Source organism: Telopea speciosissima, chromosome 4 (assembly GCF_018873765.1).
Source record: "Telopea speciosissima isolate NSW1024214 ecotype Mountain lineage chromosome 4, Tspe_v1, whole genome shotgun sequence".
Lineage (NCBI taxonomy): Eukaryota > Viridiplantae > Streptophyta > Magnoliopsida > Proteales > Proteaceae > Telopea > Telopea speciosissima.
Genome location: NC_057919.1, coordinates 36,885,435 through 36,905,779, shown reverse-complemented (window position 1 = coordinate 36,905,779; position 20,345 = coordinate 36,885,435). Strand labels below are relative to the sequence as shown.

The window sequence follows — 20,345 nt, the reverse complement described above, 5'->3', positions numbered from 1 at the left end:
CAAAAATAGCATCATCTATTGAATCATTATCACTATAAAGATCAACAGCAGCTGCTCCAGAAGTGTTTGATGAATCCTCACCCCTAATGAATTAAAAAGATTTTTAAAAAAAAACATAACTCTCTAATGGCTTATATATCTCTCAAGAACTACTTGGTAATAAGAGAAATTAAAACTGCCTAAGGAGGATATCCTAACTTACCAAATGCTTTCAGTAGCCTCGGCAGAAGTCGATCGACCTTCTGTATGAAACATTGCCTTTTTCCTACATCAACAATCGAAAACAAGCACAAAACAAGTAATTCAATGATAAAATGATGTAATGATCTCAGCAAGGAAATTTAACAAAAAAAAAAAGAAAAAAGCTTAAGGTGGGTGAATGTATATAGATTTTTCTACAGCAACCTACCGCTACTTCCTTATGTGGAATTCCAACGCTACAGATACAATTACATACAAGAAAAGGGGTCAAAAATCAAGAAAAATCCAATCAGAAATATAATATCACATTATTAAAAGTTTTGTATTCAGAACTCAATTATATTGGAAGCTAATGCCCACTATTCAATAGTTGAAGCTTTACCTAAAGCTCTATCTATAGGTAAGTTCATCTTCACAGCTTTAGAAATGTAAAACAGGATTAGAAGTGAATAACAATCAAGGTACAATGGTAAATTTTAAAAGTTGACAAGTATATTCTAGAGGTAAAACAAGCAGCATATCAGAGACAGTAAAACCTGACCAGCAATAGTTGAAGACCTATCTAGTTAATAACTTCCAAACTATCACAATCCTTTAATTACACCAAGACCAGTAAGAGATCTTTATTTTAACTAAAACTACTCATATGCTTAGTTATCCTCAAAACAGATCGAGAAAGGCATCTGTTTCTGACAATGGCTAATTCACAAAGTACGCCCTTCATGTTGGAAAGAAGAGGAAAGTTAACATTCATTAACAAATATCTTTTCCTCCACCTATTTAATCACATCTCTTTTCAGATTCCTTAACCAACAGCCACAAGCTATGCAAAACAGATTTCCAGTCACAGCAAAAAAAGGCAAGGCCAATGCCAAAAGCCTTTTCCTAATGCAGTATTGTAAACAGAAAAGGTGACTCTTTACGTGAAACACCCCAAGCCACAGCCTTTTCCTAGTTCAGTTGACTACTACTAGGTTGGGTAGTCCAAACCATGGGCATTTCAAAAGAAAACCAGGATATTCCATAGTAGCAGGGCATAATTGGTTGTCATTCAAATTACCTTACATATAGTAGTTATAAGGGGCTCAAAATTTATGTAGAGAGCTCTAAAGAGTAGGAGAACAGGGGAATTGAAGATGATTTTTAGGGTAATTTTCCAAAGGCCCTAGTGCCAATTAACTGTATGGGATATAATTTTATGAACGCATCAGGAAAAGAGTTATGTTTCTCACTTCTCAGATCTGTCTTGCAGTTATTCTTTTTCTGCTAAAATATCTGTCTTGCAGTGAGAAAATCGAGTGTTAATCTTTCTTTGGTTTAAATTCTCGCAGCTACTTGATTCATAATACTGAACTTAGTTACGAATCGAAATACCTATTGCTAAAATTTTTGTAATTTGTCCTATTTTGACATTTCATTTGTCACGAGATCTTTGTTATCTTGCCCTGGAAAGGGGCATGTGATAGGAACCCAATAGCAGAAATAAGGAAAAATACCACTTCGAGGATGGTGACATCCTAGAAACAGAGACAAAGAAGAGATTCGATTAATGTTTTTGCATATCCCTTGCAATACCTCCCCCAATAACATTTATAGACTAGACTATGTACTACCCGTTATCCCTAAGACAAATCGTACCCAATCATATCCCAACAACCCTGGCCCACTTCTAAGTGAAATATTCCTACCCAACTATTTCCTGACAAACTATTCTCCCACTAACTACAACGATCATAACACCAGGCTTTTGATCCGTTGGCCCTAATAGTGGGTAAACAAGAAGAAGGAATGTATGCTGAGGTTCATCCTTAGAAAATAAACCTTTAACCCATGAATACAACCTTGAATTAGTGAAAGGCAAGCAAACAAACAAGTAAATCGACCTAAAAGTCTCTAAGTTTGAATTATGAACCATTCTTTTTTCTCATTCTCAATGTCTCAAGTAGTTCTTCAGCGAAAATCAGAGAAAATCTGAGGAGATTTTAAGCCCACAAATTATTAAGGAATACCAATCTTTGCAGATGCATCTCACTAACATAGTTCAACAAGAAGAAACCAAGAAATCTGTAAATACAGTTCTTACCAATCAAGAAATGGAAGAACCAGATTTTTCACTTAGCCTTGGAAGGAATTCGAGTGAGATGAACAGAGGCTTGTCCCTTCTAACATGGTCGGCAGGTCTGGTTTTAGACCTCTAAGCTCTCCAATGGCGGGAAGGAAGGAAAGAGATGAACAGAGAGAGAGGGAGAGGGAAAGTCAGTTTTTGTTAACCGGTTGTTTCTTTCATTGATAATTAGATAAGCAGGTTACAGGTGAAAAGGAAGGGCAATCTAAGTATTTAAAAACATGAGGGTAGAAGGAGATGTAAAAATTTAAAAGCAGGGTAGTTTCTGAAAAGAAGTTTAAGGTAGGATAGTTTTAGTAAATATAGGCTAAGTGTAGGGTAGTGATAGTAATTACCCCAACTAACAATACTCCAACGACCACTAGGTCAGGACGTCACTATAAGACCAAACCCTAAAAGCACCAAGAAGGCAAGGATGAACCACGGAGATCAATTCTCTGGGAGCACACGCGGCTCAATCCAAATTAGATGATCACCCCATTTCTGAGCTAGGTAGAGGAGGTTCCTAGGGGATTTCCTACCCTTAAGTATAATAGCTCTACACTTGTGCTCGACATCTGCTTTGATATCCCTAGTGATGCAAGGTAATGTTTTTGTCTTGTTTCAAATAATCAGAAATTTCTCTCCTTCCAAGTTTGGGCAACCGAAACACCGAACACCAACTTGAATATACATCCAATAGAATTTTCCTTGAAAGTGTTTCCAATTCACCTTGCTTCCAAAAGTATGCTCTCCATTGGACTTCTAAAAGGATGATGAAGACTCAAAATAGCTCTCAAAATTTTTTTGGTTGAGGACCACTCAAAAAGAAATGATCCTTATGTTGGTGCACACAGTGCATGTGGTGCATGTGTGCTGTTGTCATTGTTGTCAACACAGTGGTGTCTTTGTTATCAACATAGTGAATCATAGTGTAGTCAAGCTTAGTCAACATGAGTAGCAATCCATATGGCAAATATGAGTAAAGAGGTTTACAGGCAATGTACAATGTACTAGTGTGACAGGGCATCACAAGTGATATGACAGAATCACATGTGTTCTAGCAGAGCTGGCAACACACATCATATGTTAGTAATATAAGAGACTCTTAGATAAGAAGAAATCTTTACATTAAGGATGAATGAACTATACATACTACATATATAAACAATAATGGCTAAATCTTTTCAATGAGGGAGAATGAAATATACATACAATAATTAATGTAAACAAGATTGACTAAATTTAATTTGAAAATCCTAGGGAATAAGAATAGTACATTAAATGTAGTATTAAAATTTGAATACACAAACGAGGTCTCATTTTGAAACTCACGATAGCGCATACAAAAATCTATGATATATTCACGAAAGACCGTGACTTTCGTATTGACCGATGTCCATCAAATACAAAAATTTCCTATGGAACTATATAGACAGATTCTCTCTCTCTCTTTCTCTCTCTCTCATTTATAAATATAATAGACTCCTTCTACCATCATGTTGCATGTTGTATGGCATGCTTGGTATGCACAATGATCACCTTGGTGTGTAATGTGGATCATTGTTTGCTCCCTTTTCCGTTGGCGAGTTGAACTATCCATGAGTTCTTGAGGGTCCATAATTCATATCCTCCTTCACACTTTTGCTTATGATGTTCTGTGTATCTTGTGTACTTGGTGTGTAGCTATCATGAAACTTTAATGATTCACAACTCGCACTCTTCCTTTTGTCTTTGTTCCCTTTTTGAAACCTTTGCTTCTCTTATGGTGTTCTCTTGTCAGTCCTTTTTTATTTATGTTTGTGTTTAGCCTGCAAAACATAATAATCTTTTCTTATTGGTACCCACTTTTACTTGGACCTATAGAGATTAGTCCTATCACAACACATATATTTCATATGTCCTATTTTTCTACATATGAAACAAACAACAGATGATGAAAAATAATCGTCACACTTCGCAAAATGTTCTATTAAGGTTGATCCTTTAGGTTCTTCCTTGGGATCATTTTCAATAAATGGTGAAGAGTTCACTATCTCCATACAATGTTCCAAATTTATCTTTGAGAACATTGTTCTCCTTTTCTAAGTTATCAACCTTGTTCAACAACTTGGTTCATGCATGAAAATTCTTTTAATTTATTAGCAAGAATATAATAGTCATTCAAATCATTGTTAGAGTAACAATCTATATCATCATTATCACTTTTATCACAAGAATCATTAAAATCAAAACCTACTAAACATAAATTACATTGATCATTCTTATTAAATTCAGAATCTAATTCGTAACCAGTATCTCACATGCATACCAATGCATTTTCTTTCGTTTTACCTTTAGAGGACATTTCCTTATTGGGCTTCTTGTTTGGACATTCATTTGTAAAATGTCCAGGTTTGTCACACATCTTCGGCTTTTCTTTCCTAAACTTCTCTTTCTAAAGGATCTGAAATCTTTAAAGAAGAGCAATCTCATCTTGGTCATGTAAGTCATCATCACTATAGGATTCTACATTCTTAGCCTCTAATGCAAGGTTATCTTTCCTTTTAGGTTCAATGGGTAGTCTTACCATTTCATGGGATTTCAATGAACCAATTAGTTCATCCATGGTCAGATTATTAAGGTACTTAGCTTCTTCATTAGCTGTGACCTTGGTTTCCCAACTTTTGGGTAGACTTATAAGTTATAAGTACCTTGCTGATTATTTTTTAATAGCAATATCTTACCAAGAGAATTTGATGAATTTTTTAAATTTTAAAAAAAAATCTAGTTAACATATATTTAATACATTCATCATCACTCATTGTGAATAATTCATATTGATGTACTAGCATGTGTGGGGACAAAAAGGGGTTTCAAGACCATTTTCCCCCTTCTCTAAAAGGGTGTAAAGAGTCCTCGGGTCTCAATTGATAAGGAATCACCACCTAGATTAGGGTCTAGGCCCCAAATTAGAAAAGAAAGAAAATAACTCCACTCCAACTGATCTAACAAGTTAGGGTCCGTGTCAGGTTTCCGTCCAAGGAAAGTGTTAGGCACCTTGGTCCACCTAGTCAAAACCAAACTTCTACCCTAGATTTGTTGATTATGAAAGGACCAATTACATAAAACTAATGCACACAGAATCACACAAAATAAGGGAAGGATGGAATGGTTACCTTGCTCCTATCGCTACATGGTTAGTATATTGAATATAAAGCATACATAATGGAATGATTAAGAAAAATACTAGGCTAGAAATGCTAGGCTGATCATACAAACCTGATGGAAATTACAGAAAATCCATTAAGCTAACATTTTTTTTTTTTTTTTGCTAGCAATTAGAAAATAATATATTAAAAATAAAAAAGTTTACAAAGAATGATCATGGACATTCCCAAGAGATGCAAGAACACAAAAAAGGTTCGTCAATCCCCAATGAACAAATCTCAAAAACTAAATTATGAACTATATCATCATATACATCATACAAAAGCATGGAAATCAAGGAAAATATAGCATTCAAACATGGTGAATATCCTAAGCCTGGTGAATTTAAACATAATAATCAGATTATGCAAAATAAATCACAGAAAATCCATACATAGAAAATGACCAAAATACCCTCTACGGATCTCCTACATACACTATCACAATCACACACACACAGTTGTGTGCACATTTACCCCACTGCCAAAGTGGCCAGGTCTACTAAACTGTGCACACCCATCTTACATCATACATGTCACTCCAATTTCCACAGTATTACAATAACCTACATAGGACACTAGATATACATGGTTTGACAATGTGCCTACTCCACTGGGTAATATCATAACCAAAGGTTCCATATTATACCCAATGCATTACATAATTTTGGTCACTACAACAATCTAGGAGCTGCAACTCTTGCTTCAACTCTTGTAGACAAGAGTAAGAGCAACAACCTCGATTGTAATGACCCAGCCCCTCTTTTGGCATGATATTGTCCGCTTTAGCCCAACCAGCTTCATGGCTTTAAAATGCGTCATACTAAGTAGAGGAGGCTAGTCTTTATCAATAGCTCAGGATCTCCCTCCCTAGCAGATGTGGGACTAAGTTTGCACCGCCTCGCAGATCTCCCAAACCCCTTAGTACTAAACCATTTCTTGGTGGGGACCCTTCAACGATTTCCCTGGCGGGCCGGTACTATGCCGTCCCTTAGGTATCACATTGTGACAACCATTGTTTTAACTGAAAGCCTAAGTTGCTTTTATTTTGTTTTGCAGGCAGCCCAGTTGCAAAGCAAGGACCAGTGCACCATTTTCAGCCCAACTTGTTGAACTTGCATTCATCCCCCTTGCACATTTTTTTTCCATTCTTTTATTTTGTTCTCATCATTGTTAAAATAGAATTTTATTCTCCCTTCCCCTTAAGATCATATGTGTAATTTTCTTTTTTATTTTTGTAATTGGTTCTTCGTTCTTGGATGCGGCAAAGTTCAAGTGAGGATCGATCTTCATTGGAGCTAAACATTTGAGGTATATACCCTATCTCTTCTATTTGATTTGCTTAGTTTTCTTTCTTTTCATAGTTGTTAGTATTTGATGCTTGGTCTTCGTTCTTATCATCCTACATTGATCGATTTAGACCCTGAAATTGAGAGAACTTTGCGTTTAATTTGGAAAATAAAAGAAAGGGAGAGAACGAACCACACCAACGCCCATTGAGTGAGCACTTCACTCCCTTGACCTATACGTCGACTTCATGCATTAGGGTTCCTGCTGTTCAGGCAGCCCAATATGAGATTAAGTCCAGTGTTATTCAGATACTCCCATATTTTTATGGACTTAACAATGAAGAACCCTACAAACATCTGGATTAATTTTTAGAGATATGCTCAACTGTTAAAATCCAGAATTTTTCTGAAGATGCTCTGAGGTTGATCTTGTCCCATTTTCCCTCAAGGGTAAAGCCAAACAATGACTCAATTCTTTGGATGTTGTAGTGATCACTACTTGGGTGCAGATGCAACAAGAGTTTCTGAAAAAGTATTTCCCCATAGGTCGTACCAATCAGATTAGGCGAGCCATCACTAGCTTTTCGCAAATTGATGATGAGCAATTTCATGAGACCTGGGAAATACTTAAGGGCTTGATTAGAAAGTGCCCCCATCATGTTGTACCTAAGTGGCAGTTAGTTCAATGCTTTTATGATGGACTGACTGACTGACAGACATAGACAGATGGTGGATGCTTCTTGTGGAGGTACATTCATGCATAAGAGTGAGAATGAGGCTTGACAATTGTTTGAGACCCTTAGTGAGAATTCATTGCATCATGTGTCGACCTTTAGGATTGAAATTCCCATGACTGGACCCCAAACAAAAGGTGGCCTCTATGAGGGAGGTCAATCTGTGGCCATAAACACGAAAGTGGACATGCTCTCTCAGAAGTTAGATCGTTTGTTATCTATAGAGCAGATTTCTAGGCAAACAAATTCTCCTCAAACCTTTCAAGATGTGTGCACTCTTTGCGCCAATCTTTCTCATTATATGAGTAAGTTTCCCTTAGCTATATTCCCTGAATATGTTCAAGAACAAGCCCAAGCTACACAGAGTTTCTCTAAATCGGGTAATGATGCATTCTCTAATACCTATAACCCTGGTTGGAGGAACCACCCAAACTTTGGTTAGAAACAACCTAATGGATTCCAGACTCTACCTTATAGGTAGGATTTTCCAATCAACATAATGCTTATAGATAGTCGCAACAACCACTTTCTCCACCGCATATGAGTTCATCATTAGAGGAAAAGGTGATGCGTACCTTGAATGGGTTGGACCAGAACACACAGCTCTTACACTCCCATACTCAATCCCTCACTAAGTTAGAAATTCAGTTGGGTCAGTTAGTTGATGCCATTAGTAGAAGAGAGGAAGGTCAACTACCAAGTCAAGTGGTAGGTAATCCTAACAGTCAGTCTAGCAACAAAATTTTTCATGAGCAAGCTAAGGCAGTTATGACTTTAAGAAGTGGCCATGAGGTAGGAACCCCCGAATAGAGTTCCCCTGTAGAGAATTTTGAGAAAGAGGTGAGTCCAGAACCCAGTACTAAATCTTCCCAAGCTTCCAAGGACAATGAGATTGAACAAGTTGGGGAGGGTAACAACCCTGATGTTTACATGCTTAGAGCCCCTTTTCCCTCTTATTTAGAATCTCCATATTCTTCTACATTTGGCAAGAAGGGTGTAAGAATGGAAGAGATGATGAAATTGTTCAAACAAGTCCAGATCAACCTCCCCCTTCTAGATGCCATCAAGCAAGTTCCAGATTATGCTGAAGACCCGCATTCTTAAGACTATCCATCTTACTGAGCAGGTTAGTGCAGTCCTGTCTATTCAACTCCCCCCTAAGCTTAAAGATCCAGGAGCCCCTCTTATATCTTGCACCATTGGCCACCTTGCCATTGAGCGGGTGCTTCTTGATCCAGGGGAGAGTGTTAATATTTTACCTAGCTCAATTTATGATCATTTTGGGTTTGGAGAATTAAAGCCTACACAAGTTATTCCCCAACTTGCTGACCGTTCCATTAAAGTGCCTAGAGGTTTCATTGAGGATGTGTCGGTTAAAATAGATGAGCTCTATTTTCCTATGGATTTCCTAATGCTTGATATGAAAACACAAACTAATGGAAAACCACAGTCGATTATCTTAGGACGTCCATTCTTGACTACTGCCAATGCTTGCATCAACTGTAGATCAGGTACAATGGATATTTCCTTTGGTAATAAGAAGCTCTGATTGAACATCGTTAATGCTTCTTTAGGGCCCCAATGTGAGGAAGAGTGCTTTCTCCATTAATGTTATAGATGAGGTAGTAGCAGAGTGCACATCGGTGATGTTAGCAGATGACCCATTGCAACAGTGTCTGACCTTCTTTGGAGGTGCTGATTTTGATATTGATGTGTATACTATTGAGTTTAATGCGTTATTAGATGCCCCTACTCCTCCAGACCGTCCTTCGTAGATTGTCAAGTATGAGTCACTTCCTACACTGGCTGAGAAGCCACCATTGAGTTCTCTTGAATCCCCACCGATGTTGGAATTGAAACCATTGTCTGATTCATTGAAATATGCTTTCTTGGGATCGAATGAGATGCTACCTGTCATCATTGCTTCCACCTTAACATCTGATAAAGAAAGCAAACTGTTGGGTATTCTCAAAGAATATAAGGCTGCCATCAGGTGGTCCGTGGCTGATTTGAAAGGTATTAGCCTATCGATTTGTATGCACCATATCTACTATGATGATTGGGCTAAACCTTTTCGGGATGCACAAAGGAGATTGAATCCTAACATGCGCAAAGTTATCAAGAAAGAGGTGGTAAAATGATTAGCTGCAGGCATTATTTACCCCATCTTTGACAACAAGTGGGTGAGTCCTACTCAGGTTGTGCCTAAGAAATCGGGCATCACTGTCGTTGAGAATGACCAAGGTGACAAGGTCACTACTCGTACAACCACAAGTTGGCGGGTATGCATTGATTATAGGAAATTGAATGCTGCCACCCGCAAGGACCACTTGCCTCTCCCTTTCATAGACCAAATACTTGAGAAATTTTTAGGCCAAAGCCATTACTATTTCCTAGATGGCTATTCAAGTTATAATCAAGTGTCTGTGTGCCCAAAGGACCAAGAGAAAACCACTTTCACATGTCCCTATGGTATATTCGCTTTTAGGCGGATGCCCTTTGGTTTGTGTAATGTGCCCACCACCTTCCAGAGATGCATGTTGTCTATCTTTTCTGACATGGTGGAGGAGTTTCTCGAAGTCTTCATGGATAATTTCTCTGTATTTGGCTCCTCCTTTGATGATTGTCTCTCCAAGTTGACTAAAGTTTTGAAATATTGCATGGAGACAAATCTGATTTTGAGTTGGGAGAAGAGTCATTTCATGGTTCAACAAGGGATTGTGCTTGGTCACATTGTGTCTCAATGTGGGATAGAGGTTGATAGGGCTAAAGTTGATTTGATTGTCAACCTCCCCCCCCCCCCCCACTTCTATTCGGCAGGTCCATTCCTTTCTAGGCCATGCAGGCATTTATAGGCGGTTCATTAAAGACTTCAGCCATATATCCAGACCCTTGTGCAATCTGCTTGCCAAGGATGCACATTTTGTCATTGATGATTCCTGCCTCCAAGCCTTCAATACCCTTAGAGCTTCATTGTCTACAACACCCATAATCCAGCCCCCGGATTAGTCGCTACCATTTGATATTATGTGTGATGCATCTGACTATGTAGTTGGAACTGTGTTAGGACAGAGAGTTGACAAGAAACCCATTGTCATATATTATGCCAGCCGAACATTCTCAGAAGCCCAATTGAATTATACTACTACTGAGAAAGAACTGCTAGCTATAGTATTTGCTCTCGATAAATTTTGGTCCTAGCTCTTAGGATCCAAGGTTGTGGTGTATTATGATCATGCTGCTCTTAGGCATTTACTTGCCAAGAAAGACACCAAACCTAGATTGATTAGATGGACTCTTCTGTTGCAAGAGTTTGATTTAGAAATTCAGGGCAAGAAAGGTTCTGAAAATGTGGTAGTAGATCATCTGTCTAGGATCTTAGTTGAGTCTCCCTCCACCATTATATTGGTTAGAGAATCCTTCCCTGATGAGAAATTGTTTGCTGTTTCCCATACTCCTCCTTGGTTTGCACATATTGTGAACTATTTAGTTGTTGGGACGATTCCTGCTGATTGGTCTAAGCAAGAGAAAGACCGTTTCTTCTCACAGCTTAAGTTTTATTATTGGGAGGATCCAAAGTTGTTCAGATATTGTCTTGACCAAGTTGTCCATCGCTATGTCCCAGAGAGTGAGTTTACTAGTATCCTTACCTTTTGTCACACTCTTGCATGTGGAGAGCATTTTAGTGGCAAGAAAACTACTACCAAGGTTTTAGAGAGTGGTTTCTTTTGGCCTACTATCTTTAGAGATGCCTATGAGTTTTGCCGTAATTGTGTCTAGTGTCAGAAAGTTGGAAATATGTCTCGTAGAGACATGATGCCCCTTAATCCTATTCTGGTTGTTGAGATTTTTTATGTATGGGGTATAGATTTCATGGGACCTTTCCTTTTATTTTTCGGCTTTGAGTATATCTTGGTTGTGGTAGACTATGTGTCCAAATGGGTTAAGGCCTTGGCCACTAGAACCAATGATCACAAGCTGTTGGTTAAGTTTGTACAAAGCTATATTTCCAATCACATTGGATTTCCACGTGCCATCATTAGTAATGGTGGCTCCCATTTTAAGCACTGGATTTTTGGGGCTTTATTGCAGAAGTATTCTATTACTTATAAGGTTGCCACATTTTATCATCCGCAGACCAGTGGTTAAGTAGAGGTGTTACATCTGTACCCGAACCCTGACCCAAACTTTGAATGTAGGTCCGGAACCCGATGGATCCAATGTCTTACCCACTAGCAACCTGTGGTGCACTGATCGAGTGATCATTTTTGAAAGGGAAACTCTGGTGATGTCATACCTACCAGTCCAGAGGCAGCCACCAACCTTGTGTTGCTGTTCTGTACACCAATTGATGTACAACCTAAGGTAAAACTTCCACTTAATTACATTAGGAATTTAATTACTTATAAATGTTTAAAACACTGTATGTTGGCCAAAATTATGTATGGACAATGCCCAAGCCATGGCACAAGCCTCTGTGGAGTCCAAATGCAAAAACAACAAGGATTCACCTACTGGTCGATTGGATCGACCAGTTGGATCGACTAGTGCTACTATCACATGTAAATTCCATTTCTGGTTTGTGGGACCCAGTGTTTCGCACCCTGAATCACCTCCCCGTACCTACAATGACCCATGGGAATAATGTCCTGGCAATGTAACCATGTGGGGCCCACTTTGTAGCCTATGTGCTATTGGAATGTGTTATTAGAATGTGTTTTAGCTAATGTGGCCCCTAACCAAACATGACCTAAGTTAGCCTCTATATAAAGCCCACCCCCCATTTCAAAACACCCCTATTCATTTTGGTTGAGAGAAAGGAGAGAAAGAGAAGTGGTGCTTGGATCCATTCTTCAAGCCTAGCAACCTTAAGGTATCAATCTCCAGCTCTGTTTCCTTAACCTCTACGCTGTCCTTAACTCCTACATATAGCCAGCTTCATGTTCTTGATATGCATTCTTGATCCATCATATCTTCATATGGATTTTCTTAGATTTCTTGCTTTGATATTAGGATTATTACATGCAAGTATGAATCTGCTATGGTTAACCCTTCATCTACCTTTCTCATGGAAAATACATGTTGTACCTGCAAATTCCAGCCTTGGATAATTGTTTCTCATGCCCATAGCTAACTTTGAATGAGCCTTATATGTGTAGGAATTACTATACTTAAATGTATGACATGGCTTACCTACTGTAACAGAACTGTTGTAGAGCTATTTAAACCTTCTTATACATATACAAATCTGCAGACCTTATGTATAGTGTTCATGCATGATAGTCATATGAGCCATGAACCCCAAATCACTATGCATGTTCAATCATAGGGTTGAAATATGTTAATTGCCTTCTAAGTAACCTAACTATGCTTCCTGATCATCCATGCAAGTCTTAGATCAGTAGATCCAAGCCAAACCAGTGTTACCTTTTAAATTTCACAGGCTGTAAAGGTACTGGTCGATTGCTAGTGGTCGATTGGATCAACAACTATGAATCGACCACTACAGGGATTTTGAACCTGTGTTACCTCTGACCTACCCACAAGTCTGAGATGCTTTGCATGACGCCCTGCATGTAAACCCAGATGGAAACCATGTCGTGTAGCTGTCCTGTGAGGAAGAACTGACTCCTGAGATGTATTTCGGACAACCAATTCATGTTTAAAATGGAACCATGACCAAAAACCCTGATGGAACTACTAAAATACCATCTAGAAACTTTTAGTGTGAACTCATGATCTTTACCCTAAAAACCTTTTTTATTTTGGCCACTATGACCCTACTGGTCCATTGGATGGACCAGTACCAATCAACCAGTGCAAACCATGATTGAAAGACATGATCTTAACACCTAAAATGGCTTTGAACAGTACCTAGGGACCCTCTTGATGTGAAATGATGAGTCCTTTTCTCAAGTTTGCCACTGCAACCCTATTGGTCCATTGGATGGACTAGTACCAATCGACCACTGCTGATGTCCTATTTGTTTTGAGTCTGGCCTTGGTTTGGAACTTGAACCAAGGGTACCCCTGGACTCCTTTAACTATTTAACACTCATTAATGTATAATCTTGAATTAATTACCCTACGCTTTAACAACTTGCCTGATGACGCGTATCAAAGTACTTTCGAAGATCGACAGTCCTTCGAGCAAGTGGAGCATAGCCAAGGTGAGTGGATATGAATCATCCCTGTAGGTGTAACACTGTGAACGCTTTGAAGATAATAAAATTACTTATCTTTATTGATATTGGTTTTATATTTCTATTTAATTGCTTATGAAAATTTGGAATTAATGTTATAACTGTGGAATTGGCTATAGATGCATTGATATAATGCTTGTTGATATTAATGCATGATGTTGAACTGCTAGACTACATTGCCGCAATCGGCTTGGAAATGAAAGGTATGGTAAGCCATAGTATGGGCTATGAGAGCACTATACATTTCACACTTGAAAATGGGGTGTGTGGTAGCCCGTAGAATGGGATATGGTTGATACCATTCAACTCATACTTATCATGTAGATCATATGGTTAGGTGAACATACCCTTATGCTACAGCCCTTACCAACAGGGGTGTATGTGTTGGATGATCATGGCTTCCTAAAAGCTGAAGAGGGCAGAATCCGGGATAGGTTGTCATGGTTATCTTGGAGTCTGCCAAGGGAGGGAGTCGATGCTCCCAGACTAGCCCAGGTCCCATCCACAATGATTAAGGTCGCAACCAAAGTGATGATAGGAAGAAGCGGAGGTTGTTGCCCAAATTATTGCAAGTAGCATATGCTTAGTGACTTTGTTGTGTTGCTAGGTGGACTAGAGTAATAAAATTGAACACAAGCATATAGATTCATGTTGATGTGTTGTACCTGCATGCATGATTTGTTGTTCATTTGTTGGGCTTAGTGGAGCTCATCCCTTGGGACATGTTTTCTTTTAGATGATTTTGCAGGGGGATGTCTCCCTGAATGGGAAGATCATTTCGGACAGTATGGTGATGGTGATCGTGAATATTTTGGTACGGACCCCGACAGACAGTATGGTGATGGTGATCGTGAACATTTTGGTATGGACCCCGACAGAGGTGATCCCTCTGATGCAGGTGCACAGAGTTAGATTGGAGGATATGATCTGAGGGTGGTTGTCCTTCTTTTGATGTTCATAGAACATTCTTTTGTGGATAGCCTGTTGGCACTTTTCTTTTGTATAGCTTATAGATGCATCTTTTGTTTATTTGTATCTTTGATGTAAAGCTATGAAAATGTCATGTATGTAGTAAACGCTGTGGGTGGTGAGCTACGGCCGAACAATGTATTTGGTAGCTCGTTTATGTATAGATAAAACTTTAGTTTTCTGTTGCAATCTGTCTTTGCAATACCTTATAGTGAATGTCTCTGTGTGTTTGTGAGTGGTGTTTGCTTCTAGATCCTGGAGATTTGGTAGATGTGGTTTGACATCCGCGTCACCCGCTCAATCCTCCTAGGGGGTAGTTTGGGATGTGACAAGAGGAGTCCTATAGGGACATCAAGTGCATTCTTGAGAAAATGGTTAGGCCAGATAGGAAAGATTGGTCGTTGAAACTCAATGACGCATTGTGGGCCTACCGTACTGCTTACAAGACTCCTATTGGCATGTCCCCATACCAATTGGTATTTGGGAAAGCTTGCCACTTACCTGTTGAGTTGGAACACCGTGCTTTGTGGGCCATTAAATAGTTTAATTTTGATATGGTCAAAGCTGGTTCCACCCGTCGTCTTCAACTCTTAGAGTTGGAAGAGATGTGCAATGACGTCTATGAGAGCACACATATTTATAAGGCTCGGACAAAGATTTTTCATGATATACATATTATTCATTTGTCTTTTGAGGTTAACCAGAAAGTTTGGCTTTTCAATTCCAAGGTACGCCTCTTTCCTGGTAAGCTTCTTTTTCATTGGGATGGCCCCTTTGTGATCATTAAAGTGTCGCCCCATGGTGCTATTACCATTCAAAATCCTAAAATAGGGCACTCTTTTCAGGTTAATGATAGTGCCTTAAACCCTATGTGAATGGTATTACAGATGGGCAGGTCATTGAGTCTATTGACTTGGTTGATCCGGTTTATGAGTTTTCTTGAGCTCCCACTCTTTGTCTGGCTGAAGACAGTAAACTTAGTGCTTATGGGAGGCAACCCACCATTTTACCAAAATTAAACTAAAAAAAATAAAATAAAAGAAAATTTCTGAAATTCAAACTAAAACAAATTAAAACGAAACAACTAAATCAATCTTAGCAACCGTGCTTCGGTTCCCTGGCAACGGCACCAAAATTTGATCGAGTTGCAAACTAATCAAAATAAAACCCTAACTAAACTATGAGATAGTAGTAAGAAAGGGGTCGAACCCACAGAGAACTAAAAGGCTGAATTTACTAAAATTGATGTGAATGTTATTTTGGAAATCAACTTTGCAAAACTCAAAATTAAATTAAAACTAAGTAAAAGCTAATTAACAAAGAGGTGAATTAATGAGAAGAAACTATCCTTAGGTTTTGAATCCGTTTTGGCATTATTACCTAATCTCTGATGCATACTTCGGTTCACTAAAATTATAAGTTCCAATGCATCCACAAAAAGAAATATGATTCCAGGCTACCCTAAGTATAACCTATCCTGTCAAGCACTATCATCTATCGCTTTCGCTTAGTACGCTTAGTTTTATTGGTTAAAGGCTATCGACGGTGTTTGCAAAAAATCACATAAAGAGAAACCATTGTTTGAATAGAACAAGTGAATCATAGAGACAAATATTTTCAATTGATTTATCTATTAAAATTCATCCACAAGGGAAGGGATCTTTAACATCAAACAATCAAATATGCTTTAAAATTAGAAATCAAATGATAATAAACCAAAATTTCATCTAAACCTAAAGATAGACAGGAAACTTAGCCGCTTATGGTTCGAATCAACAAACGGTAGCAACAACAGTGATTTTCCATGAAGTGAGGTGTGAGGCTGCTGAAACGATGATGGTGTCGTGCTGCTTTGCTGGTTCTAAGTAAAACGTCCAAGAGGTAGAAAGGGATTGAGAAGAGAAGAATTCCCTGGTGGAAGATGGAAGGGGCTGCTATATAGATCGTGGATGCTAGAGAGAGATAATAAAAATAAAAAAAGAACATATCCAAAGAGATTTTAGAGGAGTTGGGATTTTAAGAAGATGGGAAACCGTGGACAAATTAGAGGGGTTTTGGAGAAAAAGAGAAAAAAACGTGGAAGGATTTTAGAAAAGAGAAAAAAGAGAGTTTTAGAGGGCCAATGGGATTTTAGGGAGAAGGATTTAGGAGATGGGAGAGAGAGAATCGTGGGAGAGGGGGATTGGAGAAAGAAGTGGGAGGCATTTTAGGAGAGATGGGAAAAAGAGAGAATCACATGGAGGGAGTTAGAGATGAGATGAGAGTTGGGATTTTAGAATAATGGGAGAGAGGAAACGTGAGAGAGACTTGGAGGAGAGAAAATAGGAGGAGAGAGCATAGGAAAGAGAGAGATTATAGGATGGGATCAACCACCAACCGTGATATGGCCTAGTTATATTTGGAAAAGACATGGAAAAATAGGACTCCTCCTCCACTTAAGAATTAAATGAGATTCTTTGGCTAGAAATCAATTAGCTTGGGAGTCAATCCTTCTCTTTGTGAAATTCCAACTCTACCCCTCTTGCGTCCGTCTAGATGAGTTTTCATATCGCCCTCTAAACAATCTCCTTTGTGCACTGGTTGTGGAGAACCGAAATTCCTCTGGGTCCCATGATACTCTACTATGCGCACTTGACTCTAATACTTCTTAAATTGATGGCTTAACCCTGGAATCCTGTAATCAAAATAAATAACAAAAGTGTATTACTTTGCTCCTAGATATTTAATTAAAAACTCAAATTAAGTATCACTTATGACGCATAATTAAGCCCCAATCAGGCATCACAATGTGACATAGTACTGGCCTGTCTGGGAGATCGTTGAGGGGTCCACACCAAGAGAGGACTTATAACCAGGGGTTTGGGAGATCGGTGAGGGGTGCAAACTTACTCTGGCCACATCGGTTTAGGAGGGGAGGGAGATCCTGAGCTATTGATAAAGAGTAGCCTCCTCTACTTGTAATGATGTGTTTTAAAACCATGAGGGCCATTGGGCCAAAGAGGACACTATCATGCTAAGAGAAGGGTTGGGTCGTTACACCGATCGGTGTTTACGTCGCAACAACGACCCAAAAGCACCCTCTCTTGCTTCAACCCTTATAACACAAAGCCAATGACAACAACCCTGAATTTTTCATAGTCAAAGTTGTGGGGATGTATCAAAACCTTTCTGTCTAGTTCCCTACTACACCCAACAATAACAAAGATAATGGGCTTATAGTGTTGCCCCAATTACATGTTGGTCAAACAACGGTCCAAGGATCAAACCATGGTTCCCTAGGGAAACCAATATACAGAAAAATTAGGGTTTTGCACACCTTGGGTTATCCCATGGTGTCCCATGGGTGCCCCATTAAATTTTAGGGTTTCCCATGGTCGCCCATGGGAACCCTGGTGCATCCCTATTAGGGTTTCTCCTTCCCTATTGCGTCCCATAAAATTAATTATCACAATAGGGACGGAGAAATTCGTCTCTAGTCCATCACATGGCAAGAGGGATCCATCCCATACTCGAATGCGCAGCGGAAATTAATCGATTCGAGTTTCTTTCGCATCCCATAAATATTAATAATCAATGAATAGAAGAAATTAATAAAGAAATGCTAACCTGGTGAGCCTCAAGTGTTGCTCCTCCAATAGACAGTGGTTCTTCCTCCAGTGAGTGCTCCAAGCAAACAGATCTGAACCTCCAATGGCGCTACCAAGGTTCTACACGCTAATCTCAGATGCCCTCAAACTCCTCAACACAGATCTAGGGTTTCACAAACCCTAACTCTCAAACACAGGTGAGACAAGCAAGAAGAAGAAGAGAGATCACAAGAGGGAGAGAGAGAGAAACCAAAAACGTAGGACAGAGAGTATCTGCTCTAAAAACGTGGAGAGTTGCCCTCTTCTGTAGTTTACGGTCCCCTATTTATAATAATAGGGTTTAATTAAATCCTAGATAGATTTAATAGAGCCCTAGTGAGAGTCTGACTCTCTCTCTCTCAGTCTGGCAGTTCTGTTTAAACTTAAAGTGCTACACAGGTGAAGAAGCAGAATCTAATAGGGAAAGTATTAATTAGATTCTTTATTTAATTATTAATGGATAATTACAATTAACACCAAATCCATTAATTAAATAAAGAGCCAATCAAATTAGCAAATTCCAAATAACTCCCTATATGATAACAATTTATCATATACAACCCCCCCCCCCACTAATCAACACCATCATTATGGAATCTAGGGCATGTACACATGTATTGCCAAACCCCAATCCATAGTACATGTCCATATAAGAGCGTCTGTGCATCTGATCAGGTCCCGCAAAACTCGATAAAACACTTTATTTGAAATAACTATAAATAATGTATCATTTTATGTAAAATAAATTTTGCAAAACCATTTCCAAAACGGTACTGGATTCAGATTCTGATCCAACCATGCACAGACAGTCTCTATCTTGGTTTTCTTCAATCGGGCAATGGTGACCATGTTGGATAACTCCTTTACTAACAAAAGTGTTCACGCATTCCTAGAACATCGGCTTTGACTCGCTTGAGTCTCAGTCATTGATGAACCAAAGAATGCGATCACACTTTGTAATGACAGGGTTCCCTCAGGTACAGGGTATCAGTGACACATGTCTATCCCTTCCTACATCTGGCTGTAATACATGAGGGAATCGACAAAGTAGATTCTTCGTCAATGCACACATCAGACATGTGAGCACTCGCATTCGTACCCTGACATCACATGTCTAGGCATACCCAATGCGACGACCATATGATAAGGGTGCCCAGCCCAAACCCTAGTCGCGACTACCATTTTAAGTATAACTTACGGACACATAATGCTCAAAAAGTTCATATCGCATGTAACAATATTAAACTAAAATGTATAAATGTTCAATACAAAGGTGAACCGGGTTGAACCAAACCAAACCGGGTTTGATGGACACACACTTGTCCAACATTACAAGCATAATAAAGTGCAAATTTCCCCCAACATACAAAGATCGCATTCATATGGACATTTTCACAAAAAACTAACTTACAAGTGAAGTTACATACAAAAGGGAAAATGCAATGTATGGATTACCTTCCCAGCATAATCAAAGTCCCAATTGCAACCTGATGTATAGATGTTGACTCAAGTATGACCCAATCATGGTGCAATCAACCACTATCACCAAAACTCCATTTCCACCAAAACAAGGGTTTTGTGAGCTTGGAATGCTTCAACCTATGTACTCTAACAATTGGCATCTCAATGTTGTCTAAAAAAACACTTTAGAAGTGTTACACATTCCCCAATGGCCTCCATTCTCTTCTCCCTCACTTTTCCCTTCTTTTCGTGGCAAGAACCTCTCCAAGTCTTCAATGAGCATCACCTACCTTCTTGGGCCATCAACATGGCTTCATTGCACCCAAGAGAGCCGGTTGGAAGGCTTCAATTTACACACATTGACAAAATCTACCCTCTTTTTTAATTTCTTATAAAACCATAGCTAGGCCACCTCAAAAACTCCTTCCAGCTGTACTGTGGTGTTCTTGAGCTTACAAGGAACAAGCTGCAACTTGAGTTTATAAGAAAAAACTAGCTATGCCCATTTGAATTTATAAGGAAAAAAACTAGCTATTAGAGTTAAGCTAAGCTTCTCTTTTAAACATTTGA

General features: G+C 38.9%; 1 non-coding gene across 1 annotated transcript; it reads right to left on the bottom strand.

Annotated features, from left to right (window-relative positions):
• Window positions 1–7,340: 7,340 nt before the first annotated feature.
• Window positions 7,341–7,446, bottom strand: LOC122660658. The gene has a single exon (XR_006332764.1). It is a non-coding gene; the product is annotated as a small nucleolar RNA R71 (small nucleolar RNA).
• Window positions 7,447–20,345: the final 12,899 nt, after the last annotated feature.